A 13,267-nucleotide genomic window follows, 5' to 3' on the forward strand; every position below is an offset into this window, starting at 1 on the left:
GAGGTTCAATTGAATACAAGTTTCCCTTAAAAAATACAGTTTTTAACATAAAAAGAAAAGGAGTACTTGTGGCACCTTAGAGATTAACAAATTTATTTGAGCATAAGCTTTTGTGACTACAGCTCCATCCGATGAAGTGAGCTGTAGCTCATGAAAGCTTATGCTCAAATAAATTGGTTAGTCTCTAAGGTGCCACAAGTACTCCTTTTCTTTTTGCGAATACAGACTAACATGGCTGCTACTCTGAAACCAGTTTTTAACATGAGTCAGCCAAAGGCAGACCTGAGCCCTGTTTATTTCAGATTTGTTGATGGCATTGACAAATGAAATGATCTATATACATGTAGGCCTGATTCTCCACTGGGTTATACCAACCATATACTTGTGTAACTCCACTGAAATCAATGGAAAGACACTGGCATTAAAACAAACAAAACAAACAAATAAATAAAAAACCATGAAGAGAATCAGGCCTGTTGCTTATATATCAAATTTATAAGGTACCAGGACAAATCGGTATATTCTCATTGAAGTCAAAGGCAATATTGATTTACACTTGCTGAAGATCTGGCCTTATATTTATTGGCTTAATGCCTCGTCACCCCCTGCAAGGAAAATAGCAGGAAATTCCAATGTATCATGCATACACTCCATTTGGTATTTATTAGGGCTGTGATTTTATTGGTTTTGTACATTTCAACATACCAATAAAAATAAAATTTGAAGAAAGTTTGGATGCCATCAAAGTGTTCTTTGGCAGCACTGATTTTGCAATAAGATTGGATTGTACATTAATGTTTAATTTGGCTTTTATTGTATTTTTAATTGCCTTTTTATTGTATGTATATTTATTATTGTGAAGTGCCTTGGGATGGCTTTTCATGAAAGGTGCTATATAAACAAAATTGTATTGATCTGATAAGTGGAACAACAATCAAAGAAGTGAGATATTTCCTAATAAACTTTCATATTGCAATAAGCCCTTAATGTAGGAGGTTTTTTTCCTTCATGTTTTTATTGGCTGAAAGTTACGTTGGTTACCAATTGCTACTCGCTGTTGGATCTTTGATTGACAACTTTACTTCCATCGGCCTTCTTCTGCAAAGTACTCTAGGTTTAATTGTGTTTGCAATTAATTGGATTTTAATCAGACTGTATAAAAGAAATTGCAGAAGGTTAAAAAACCCCTCTTGTAGCATATTGCTAGGGAGACACAATATGAAATGCTACAACGTTTTGAATGGTGAATTAAAATGCATTAATGATTCAATATAAAACTGGTTAGATTAGTTAGCATTTGAAGAACAATTTCACATTTTCCACAGGAAAAATAAAATAAAAGGAAGCTTAGTTTATTTTAAACTGAATGTCTCTCTTGTTCAATTGAGCTCTCAAAAAAGGTATCTCCCAAACCCTTTAAATTGCTAGCATTGAGACTTGTAAACATTCATTAATAACATTCTACAGGAAATACATTTCTTCCTCTTTTGCACAATACTGAAGCATCTATTGAAATAATATTTGTCATTATCAGAAAGATAAATCCTAATAAGGAATGCAATTAAAGCCTAGTGAAGAAACAAAAAGTTCCTTAATGTTATCTCTAAATACCAACCGGTAATGAATTGAATGCACAAATCTATGTGGGAGTTCACAGTCTTTTCAGAGTCTTTGGGATCCGGATGAGCAGGCTGGTCCTCATTCCCCAGTTCACTACTTGCCTGCCTCTTTCATCTCCCAAGTCCGCACTAAATCTGGGTCTGAAGAGTTTTATGAATTCAAAAAGGCTGATCTAAGACTTTACCACAGCTGGGAAGAGAGAAACTTTGCATGCTCCAGCAATGACTATTTAAAGCTATTAAAAAGGAGAAGAAAAAGTGAGACACAGCTGAGCATAGGAAGTCGCTGCAGCTTCAGTGAAAACAATGGGACGGTGGGGAAGCGCTAACACAGCTGTTCAGGTGTTACCCCTTTCACTGTTCCAGTTTGGCCTGGCAAATTTTAAATCAGCTGCATTGGTTACATGAAGCACTAAAAGAGAAGGTAGAGGGCTGAGGCCAGGGGATCAGTTCAAGAGGTTTTCCCCTATGAATTCTGCATTTAGCTGATTTCTTGCTCTGGTTTAAGGGCTTGTATGCATGTCACAGTTGCACAGGTTTAACTGAAATTAAACCAGTTTATTTAAATCCTGTGTCAACACTGGTTCTCTTTTAGAGTGGAGATTTTTGCTTGCTTGTTTATTTAGCTCAGGGGTGGCCAACCTGAGCCTGAGAAGGAGCCAGAATTTACCAGTGTACATTGCCAAAGAGCCGCAGTAATATGTCAGCAGCCCCCCATCAGCTTCCCTCCTCCCCGCCGCTCCAAGCGCCTCCTGCCCACTGGCAGCCCTGCCGATCAGCGCCTCCCCCGCCCTCGTGATCAGCTGTTTTGTGGCGTGCAGGAGGCTCTGGGGGGAGGGGGAGAAGTGAGGGCACTGCAGGCTCAGGGGAGGGGGCGGGAAAGGGTGGAGTGGGGGCAGGGCCTGCAGCAGAGCCAGGGGTTGAGCAGTGAGCACCCCCCGGCACATTGGAAAGTTAGCGCCTGTAGCTCCAGCCCCGGAGTCGGTTCCTAAACAAGAAGCCGCGTATTAACTTCTGACGAGCCGCATGTGGCTCCGGACTCACAGGCTGGCCACCCCTGATTTAGCTGAAGTTCATTGGGAAGAGGTTTAAGATACACCCAAATAAGGCACTCACCAACCAAACAAAGGGGTGTGCAATGGAATAACTAAGTCAGTTTAATAACCAGTGCATGCACAATGTGAATTTCTCTCTGCAGCATTTACACTCTACATTCTCCTCCCCACTTTAAAAAAAAAATCCCCTAATCAAAGCTACAGTACTTTCTATTGCCTTCACAATGGGCCAAACCTAGAGCCCAGCAACCAGCCAGAAGAGCTGGGTCGAGCACTGAGCAGACACACAAGTGGGTGGAAGGAGGCATTCTCACTATCAGGCCAAGCAATGGCCGTGAAACTTCTCAGGGAAGCTATGGGGGAAGTAACAGGATGCAGTTGTATCTGCTCTTTTTAGGTAGCCCCTGTATAGCCCCGTTCCACTGAAGGGCAAAAGCCCCATTTTCTCCAAGTGGGTAGGGGCAGATGGCAGGGGGAAATGGGTGTCGTTAGGAATTCTGTTGTGGCTCATTGAGTGTTGACCCTTTGTGGCCATGGATGTAAGGCAGGATTTCTCCTAAAACTACAGATGTAAAAGACAAAGATCTGCAAAAGGCATTTAGGCACCTTACTTCTATTGAAGTCAATGGGGATTAGGTGCCTAAATACTTGTAAGGATCTGTGCCTAAGAAACTAGCAGTTATAAACACAAGAGGCCACATCCTCATCTGATGTAAGTGGGCATAGCGCCATTGACTTCAATACTGCACTGATTCACAGCCACTGAGGATCCTGCCAATGATTCTAGTTCCACTACATGCTCAAGAAGGGAAAGCTTCTAGGAAGCAAGGAAGACGACTCCAATTCAAACAGTGATCGTTGCAAGAATAAACAGTTAGGCAGGTCTGATGAATTCCCTTTTGGCCAAATAGTCTCTTTCAGCAAGTTTGCCCAAGTGTAAAAGTTCCTCTTGAAGTTTTGTGCTGTTGCTTCCATGCCGTTATGTGTCACCTTCTCGACAAAGAAAGTACAACTCTTCTAAGACGCATCCTCAGTCCTGTGTACTGTAAGGTCACCCAGGAAAGAGTTAGCTGTACATTAAGTTACACCTTGCTGATAACAAGATGGATGTAGAAAGTGATGAGAAATGGCAGGGTACACGTGTACATTAAAGAGGATGATGGGAAGTTGAAAACATTACTGTAACTTATTAAACATTGATTTTCCAGGCATTCCTTGATATTGTTTGACAAAAACAAATGTAAACGGTAACAAAAGCTGAAACAGTCAGAAGAAAGCGCGGTCTAGGAGAGTGAGAGGAAAGACTAGAGAGGATAAGCGAACATGATAGGTGCTAGTCCCATTGCTTGACACAAGAGAAGAAGGTGCTCAGTTACTACAGTGATGAGCATGGTATAAGAACCTATATAGAATAAAATAGACTCCTTGGTTCTGTTCTCAGCTCAGCCACTGACTTGCTGAATGACCTTGAACAAAATCTTAAATCCCTCCTGTTCTCTGCCTGTGGCACCATGATTTAGTCTCCTGAAGGATGTAATTCTTTGGTCTAGCCCTGGCTGTTGGTCTCCGTGTAGATGTGGCTATGCTGTATGGCACCTTCGGGCCTTAATCTCGATGACTAAAAGTGAACATAGGTTTTGGATGCCTCTGTTTTAAATAAAGACACCCCAAAATCATTGGTCAAGGTTGATTTCAAGTTAATCTCTCTTAGCCTTGGATTTTTAACTCGTTTGAAAATGTCGATCAAAGTTTCCTGTAAATGAGCATTTAGGAATGGAGGGCCACTTTTGAAATATTGGCTCCAGATAGTCACTTACATCACAGGAGTAACCTCAGCCTTAATTAGGCTTAGATTGTGCCATCCTTACTCATGTTAGTAAGTACTCTGGGTTTGTCTATATGCAGAGCTGCATGGTTCATCTTCAGGTATGATTTTAACTCCATGTAATCAAATCACTGCAAAAGGCTATGAAGACTCTTTTATTTCAGCTTAAACCAGGTTTATTTTGATTTATCCTAAATCAGTTAGGAACAGGTTTAAACTAATCTGAACATACAAACAGCCAGACTGGGTCAGACCAAAGGTCCATCTAGCCCAGTAACCTGTCTTCCAACAGTGGCCAAAGCCAGGTGCCCCAGAAGGAATGAACAGAACGGGGAATCATCAAGTGATCCATCCCGTCGCCCATTCCCAGCTTCTGGCAAATCTGCACTCAACCACATGAGCCTGCATTCATTTCAGTCAATGGGAAAACTCCCATTAATTTCAATGGTGCAGGATCAGGCCTTAAGAGTGTCCACACAGGGGTTTGCAATGGTTTATCTAAAATGGTGCACATTTGGGTGTAGACAAACTTACTACAGCAGGAGTCTGAGAAGTCAATGAAATTTGCCCCCATGAGTAATCTCAGTTTGTTCACAGCACTCAGAGAATCTCAGATGAAAGGTACTTCCTAAGTGCAAAGCGTCAGGATAACTTCTACCTGAGGTCAGGTTTAGCCACAGTTGGCCAGCTTCTCTGATATAAATGGGGCTAGCGCTATTCAAAGCAATGGAATTATGCTAATTTACACCAGCTGAGGATCTGGCCCAGAAGAACCACTCACACAGGGTGCTGTGGCACTGTAGGGTTCTAGCAACCCTGTTAAATGACATCTTCAGTTTATTCACAGGCCACTGTTATGATCCGGTTTGGAATGTATCTAGATCCTGTTTGTCTCATGACAGGTTTCGCGCGTGTTAAACGTATTATGAAGCTCTGGCATGAGGACTGTAAACGAGTTCACTCACTGCTAGGCACCCCTCCGTGGCCAGGCCTGGTGTAGAGGGCCGGATTTACACCTTATGCGCCTCTTCTGCACCCCCTCCTGCCTCCCCCATGTGTCCCTGCCTGGAGCCCCCCTACCCCCCCACCCCCATGTAGCCCTGCCTGGAGCACCCCACCCACGTCCCCATGTGGCCCTGCCTGGAGCCCCCAGCAGCTCTGTGTGGCTCACTCTGCCTCCCAACCAGACTCCAAGAAGGCTGCTGGGACTTTTCATTTGAGGAAAAATTGCACCCGCCACCTGCCTGCCCGCTGTTTGCCGCCACCCACCAGACCAGTCAGCCTCAGCCCGCTCAGGCTGCTCTGGTGCCACAGCGACCTCTGATGGGTGAAAGGTGGAACTGCAGCACATTTTCTGCACACACACACACACACACACACACACACACACACACTCTGCCTCTGTCGCACAAGAATTCTGTGCATGCTGCAAATGTCACCGAAGGGGAGGAGGCACGATGTGCGAGCAGTGGCACGTGGGGCGTCTCGGCAGGAGGCGGGGGATATCAGGAAGCTCCCTCCCTCTCGAGCACTCCCGACCAGCGTGGCCAGCGGAAGCAGGGCAGCCAAATAGCCCAAAATATCACAACTTACAACTGCTAATTCCCCCGCCCAGCAACTGACAACTAAAAATAGCCCAATTGGGCTAGAAAAACTGCATTTTTGTTTACTCTCTGAACTTTCTGCCTAGTGTGCACATAACACCGACAGACCGCGGTACCGAACCTGAGACCTCGGGAGCGTAGTGCATGAGCCTCTACTGCATGAGCTAAAAGCCATTTAGCTGTTAGCTAAGGCTGTAGAGCAGACTCATAATCTCTCTAAGTGGCCTCGGTGCCACTAGTTGGGACAGAACACCACACCCAGAAGGAGTGTGGGTTACACACGCACTCGCTCGCTCACTCACTCTCCACTAGACCTTTCCCCAGCTGGCCTTTATCACCACTTAAGTCTGGGTCTCACTCTCATTACTGCAGCCACCTTCCTCTCTTTATGGGGAATTTACCTAATTCCCCTCGGCGGGGGTTCATTCTGTAATCAGGTTTGATTAGCCCCCAGCTCTCCAGCCCATGGAAAATCCACCCTGTTAGAAGGACATTCAAGATTCTATCCAAGGCAGCAGTTCTCAACCAGGGGCCTGGGGGGGCCGCTGGGGGGCGGCGGCGGCGCACAAGCAGATTTCAGGGGGTCTGCCAAAGTGAACCAGAGAGCAGGGCCAGCGTTAGACTCGCTGGGGCCCAGGGCAGAAAGCTGAAGCCTGAGCCCTGCCACCCAGGCCTGAAGCCAAAGCTCAAGCAACTTAGCAACTGCCCTGCTTGCTACCCCCAATGCCAGCCCTGGCTTTTAATCTACTGGCTATGCAGAAAACCAGGTGTTGTGGCACAGGAGGGCCATGGAGTTTTTATAGCATGCTTGGGAGGGGAGGGGGCAGGAGAGTTCAGCAAAAACAAAAAATATGTGGAGAACCCCAGAGCCCTGCATCATTTCTAATTCACCCATTACCATCATAGCTGGGTACCGTTCTCAAAGCCAAGGGTGACCAGACGGCAAGTGTGAAAAATTGGGACAGGGAGTCGGGGGTAATAGGCACCTATATAAGACAAAGACTCAAATATCGGGCCTGTCCCTATAAAATCGGGAGATCTGTTCACCCTATCAAAGCCCCTTTCATACATTAATGAATTAAGCCTTACCAACCGCCCCCCACACACACACACACATACACACGCCATTAAACACAGAAAATACATATTGTTTTCTTGGACGGGAAGCTTGTATCTGAAGAAGTCTAGTGACCTGGTCAAGGTTCCATGGCAAGCTGGCAGTGAAGCCAGTGCTAGACGCCAGTTTCCCTGATTCCAAGGACTATACTGTACTCCTAAGACTACGCTGTCCCTTCAGGTCCCCTTCTTTTGCCTCCCTAATGAGTAGATATTGCCATAGCTACTCCACCAACGCCATCAGCCAAATCCTGACTATTTTTTCCCCTTTCTGTGTTTCCTTGAGCCTTTACAGCTTGATTAGACACCGTGATCGTCATCTCTTCAGGGCTAGGTATATGTTTGTGCAAAGCTAGCACAAGGGATGATCTTGCTGCAATAATAATAATGCAAACAGGTTGAATCAAGTGGATTTTGGATGGGGCTTTCCATACATAATATTTCTTCCTATGAAGGCCATCTTGCATTTTACAAATGAATGGTAAGTTTTGGTTGATGAACAAGTGAGCTACCAACTCCTCCTCAGATGCCTACTGTAGTGAGTTGATGATTTATCGGCATAACTAATGAAGGCATTGGATATTTTATGCTAATGCAGATGTATTAGGCTGTATGATATGTTCAATGCAAAGGAAGATTTCTGACAGTTGGAGCCAGCAAGGCTCATCTGAGATCACTTTTGTCACTAGGGAAGAATGTCTTGGGCTCACAAATGCAACCAGGAGCTGGACCCATACCATTAACATGGAAATTTCAAAGCAGGAAAAGGGGAGAGGGTGCTGCATGGTTATAAGGGCTACTTTTGGGGTCCTGATTTAGCAAAACATTTAAACCCAAGCGTAAATCCATCCTTATTTGGCAAAACACTTAAGCACATGCTTAGAATTAATGTGCTTAAGCATCAAGGAGCATGCTTGATAAAGATCTTGTAGGTGTTTGTCTCTATCTGAGTGATTGGAGCAAATTTGGTTGTATTTTAGGGCTCGGCTGTAGACACCTACAAGATCTTTATCAAGCATTCTTAAAACTACAATACCCACCTGGGGAAGTGAGGAAATGGATTGACAGAGCAAGACAGGTACCCAGAAGTCACCTACTACAGGACAGGCCCAAAAAGGAACATAACAGAACACCACTGGCCGTCACGTACAGCCCCCAGCTAAAACCTCTCCAGCACATCATCAAAGATCTACAACCTATCCTGGAAAACAATCCCTCACTCTCACAGACCTTGGGAGGCAGGCCAGTCCTCACTTACAGACAGCCCCCCAACCTGAAGCAAATACTCACCAGCAACTACACACCACACCACACAAACACTAAACCCAGGAACCAATCCCTGTAACAAACCTCGTTGCCTACTCTGTCCCCATATCTACTCTAGTGACACCATCAGAGGACCCAACCACATCAGCCACACCATCGGGGACTCATTCACCTACACATCTAATAATGTGATATATGCCATCATGTGCCAGCAATGCCCCTCTGCCATGTACGTTGGCCAAACCGGATAGTCTCTACGTAAAAGAATAAATGGACACAAATCGGACATCAGGAATGGTAACATACAAAAGCCAGTAGGAAAACACTTCAATCTTCCTGGACATTCTATAACAGATTTAAAAGTAGCCATACTTGAACAAACAAACTTCAGAAACAGACTTCAAAGAGAAACTGCAGAACTAAAATTCATTTGCCAATTGAACACCATTAATTTGGGTTTGAATAGGGACTGGGAGTGGCTGGCTCACTACAAAAGCCTCTCCTGGAATTGACACCTCCTCATCAATTATTGGGAGTGAACTACATCCACCCTGATTGAATTGGCCCTGTCAACACTGGTTCTCCACTTGTGAGGTAACTCCCTTCTCTTCATGTGTCAGTATATTTATGTCTTCATCTGTAATTTTCACTCCATGCATCTGAAGAAGTGGGTTTTACCCATGAAAGCTTATGCCCAAATAAATCTGTTAGTCTTTAAGGTGCCACCAGACTCCTTGTTGTTTTTGTGGATACAGACTAACATGGCTACCCCCTGATACTCATGCTTAAGCATGTGATTAAATTTGTGGCTGCTTAGGGATGGACTACCAGTTCTAGGTCTGGAAAAGCATCTTTAGCTGTTATGAAAGCGGAAGTTAGTTTAAGTGCTGTGACAACATTAACAAAATAGAGCACCTGGACACCACTGGGTCAAACATCTTCTTACATCCAAAGCAGTGTGTGAGCTTTTTTGCAATGCACAATGGCTATTCCAACTGTCCCTTGTAAACACTGTCATTGTGCTATCAGTATCATTGCTTTTGAGAGCTCTTTGAGGTACTTTGCAATTGAAAGTCATCTTCTATTTTAGCATACTAAATCTTGAGGTCATTAACGCTTCCCCTTTTTGGAGAGTTATTGCCAGTTCCAGTCCCCGACCTGCAAGATGGAATTTGCTCAGAAGCTAACACTGACAACAGTTCAGAGATCCATAAATGCCTTCCCATAATAACACCCTGAGCCACTGGAGGTATCAGCAACAGAGATAACCCAGCTGGTGCTACTTGTTTCCAAAGCTATAACCCTAATACAATCCAAGGAGAGAAAATAAAAGAGATTTGTTACTAGCATTGGACTTATCCTCAACCACAAACAAAATTCTATGAAACTGATGCCAAGGAGATACAGGCTGTCCAAGCAAACAAGCAAACAAACCAAAGCCTGCAATATGCAAGGGAAATCCTGAAAATTGTTTCCTCTTTCGTTGGTAAAGTATCCCTCATGGCTGCTAGTCCTGCTGCACCATCTGTTAGCTGCATTACTGACCTCGCAAGGCAAGTAACAGTCCTGTAAAACAAGAAATAGAAGAATTAGGAAAGCCAGTCATTTCCAAAGTAATTTTTACTTTTTGTATACATAAAACTAAAGCAAGTTTACAAACAACCCTATTCTCCTTCTCCACAACCTCATCCCCGAACCTTTCTGTATTTCTAAATACCCAACTTGAAATGAACATCTTTAAGGGCTGTGAAATATTCAGTTAGTTTTTATTTTCTCACTAGTTTCCTGTTTTATTGACTCTCTTGATTCCACCCAGGACAGAAAGAAAATTGGTGAGTTATCTTGAGACAGGCTCTTATTGTGGCATTTTTATGTCACCCAGAAGGTTCAGAAACATAAAAAGAAAGCCTGTTCTTGCAAAACTTCCTCTTTGACGCAATGACTATCTTTTTGGTAAGTATTTGTACAGCTTCTAGCACTTTCGGGCCTAAGCCACACTGGACTTCCGAGATGTAATAATAATAAATCACTGACATATTTTGCAGACTCACTGGTTAAATTTCAGATAAGTATCCAAAGTCTGGAGGCCAAATTGTGGAACCCTTACTCATCTTTGCAAGAGGTTACTCATCTGAGTTGTCACAATCGAGCCCACAGTGGTTCTCTAAGGTGAAGTCAACCCAGCGACATTTTTGTTCCATCCATTATTTCACTCTGCCTCTCAAGCATCACTGAACATACCCCCTTCCTTTCATAGCCCATCACTAGCTGAGCCAGAGCACAGACTCACTAGATCAGCGGCTTTCAAACTTTTTTCTGGTGACCGAGTTGAAGAAAATTGTTGATACCCACGACCCAACGGATCCGGGGATGAGGGGTTTGGGGCGAGGGAGGGGCTCAGGGCTGGGGCAGAGGGTTGGGATGTGGGGGTGAGGGCTGCTGGGTGGGGCCAGGAATGAAGGGTTGGGGGTGCAAGCCCTAGGGTGGGGTGCTTGGGGTGCAGAAAGGGGCTCTGGGTTTGGTGGGGACTCAAGGCTGGGGCAGGGGATCCGGTTGTGGGGGTGGGGCCTGGGCTTACCTCGGGTGGCTCCCGGTCAGTGGCGCAGCGGGAGTGCTAAGGCAGGCTTCCTGCCTGTCCTGGCATCGTGGACCGCGCTGTGCCCAAGCAGTGGCCAGCAGCAGGTCCGGCTCCCAGGTGCGGCTCTGCATGGCTCTCACCTGCAGGCACCGTCCCCCCAGCTCCCATTGGCTGGGAACCGGCCGACGGGAGTGCTTAGCCAGTGCTCGGGGAGGGGGCAGCGCATGGAGCCCCGTGCCCCCTCCCCGCCCGCCTAGGAGCCAGACCTGCTGCTGGCCGCTTCTGGGGCGCAGTGCGGTGTCAGAACAGGTAGGGACTAGCCTGCCTTAGCAGCCCAGTCGGCGGTGCTGATCAGAGCCACCGCGACCGAGTGCCTGACATTCCACGACCCAGCACTGGGTCACGACCCGCAGTTTGAAAACCACTGCCCTAGGTGACCAGGGTGAAATCCTGGCTCCACTGAAGTCAATGACAGTTTTGCCATTGACTTCAGCAGGGTTGGATTTCACCCTTGGCCAGAAAGCAGGTTCATTTCTGGGCTAACAGCATGATTCCATCAGCAGTGATTATGTAAGCGGGGGAATAGTCCTGCCGTTGTGGGGAACTTTCCTGGCTTCTGCACTGCCCCAGTGAAGTGGGCTAGCGAAAGGATCTGATTCCTCGCTCCCAATTCCTTTACCCAGTGGCCTCCCTGCCCTTGCGGACTCCCCTTCCACTCTCCTGTCTGGCAGAGTCCTCGTAACCCCAACAAGGTGGGCCCAGGATTCCTGGGGGGCTCGACCCCCAACCCTGCTGTGGTCACCTAGGACAGGGGCTCGGGTGTCCCCACTCCGGGGTACTCTCTCTGCACTGGGCACTTCTCTGACCCACTGATGATTACACACAATTTGAAGGAAATACAAGTTATTTAATCAACAATTCATTTTAAAAAGAATAAGGGGAAATGGGAAAGGTGAAAGGAAACCCATCACTCCTCTCTGTGGCAGGGAACATCACAAACAGTGTCTCTGCAATGTCCGGGCAGTTCACAGTCTGTTCCTTGTAAGTCCCAGGCCTCCTGCTCAGGCCCTGGCTGTGCTGCAGGGATGCTGTGGGTTGGACACTCGCTCTGGTGGTGGCCACACGCTCTCAGGCTCTAGGTGGCAGGGCCCTTCTTCCCAGCGTTGCCCCCGCCCTGTCGGGGTTACAATCCCCCTCCGAGTCTGGCCGGCAGAGCCTCCTGGCTGAGGCGTCTCCCTGTGCTGGGCCCGCTGCCCAGGGTCCCCCTCTCTCTCCCCAGCTGCTCACGACACCCGGCTGCGGACTGCTCCAGCCCCAGCTCCACCACTCTGCCTCAACACTGCTGCTGCTCTGCCTCCAGCTCCCTGGGCTGCTTCTCTGGCCCCTCTGGCTCTGGTTGCTGCAGCTCTGCTCCCAGGGCAAGTCTGCTCTGCAGGCTGCTTCTGTGACTCTGCTCCCAGCACTGACCTGCTTTGTGGGCTGCTTTTCTGGCCCCTCTGGCTCTGGTTGCTGCAGCTCTGCTCCCAGGGCAAGTTTGCTCTCTCTGGGCTGTGCCTCTGGCTTTGGGGCTGCAGCTCTTCTCTCAGGACAGGGTCTGCTCTCTCTGGATCTGGCACAGCTCTGCTCCCCAGCTCAGCTCAGGCCTCTCCTTTCTCCTTTGCTCGGCCCCACTCTGTCTGACCCAGACAATTCCAGCTCACACAGAGGACGGGACCTCCCTGGCCTCCTGACTCCCTGATTAGCCTGGCCGCCCTGTCATTCAGGCTGACCGGGAGCATTGGCCTCTTCCCATTGTTCCTGGGGACTGGCAGTCTCAGGGTCTTGATTCCCCATCAACCCTTCCCCCTTTTTAGTACTAGGAGCTTGCAACTAAAACACCCCCTTACTAGCAACAGTCCCCTTACAATAAGACTATAATACCATGCAATGGGAACTCCCTTTTGTAATGCTAGGATGGTCAGCAATGCGTCACTCCAGCTCCCCAGGGCTTTAACTTGAGTGTTAATCGAACACACACCCCTGGCTCTGAACCTGCACTCGCTACAAATGTGGTAGAAGCAACATCATCATTGAATACAAATTCCATGTATTGGTGAAAGTAGTTTGATCGATATGATGTTCAGTACAAGAAACATAACTAACTGCTCGTTTTTTCCACCTGAAGCTTTTTATGAATGTTTATAGATTTGTCTATGGTGCTCAGC

Source organism: Chelonia mydas, chromosome 5 (assembly GCF_015237465.2).
Source record: "Chelonia mydas isolate rCheMyd1 chromosome 5, rCheMyd1.pri.v2, whole genome shotgun sequence".
Taxonomy (NCBI): Eukaryota; Metazoa; Chordata; order Testudines; family Cheloniidae; genus Chelonia; species Chelonia mydas.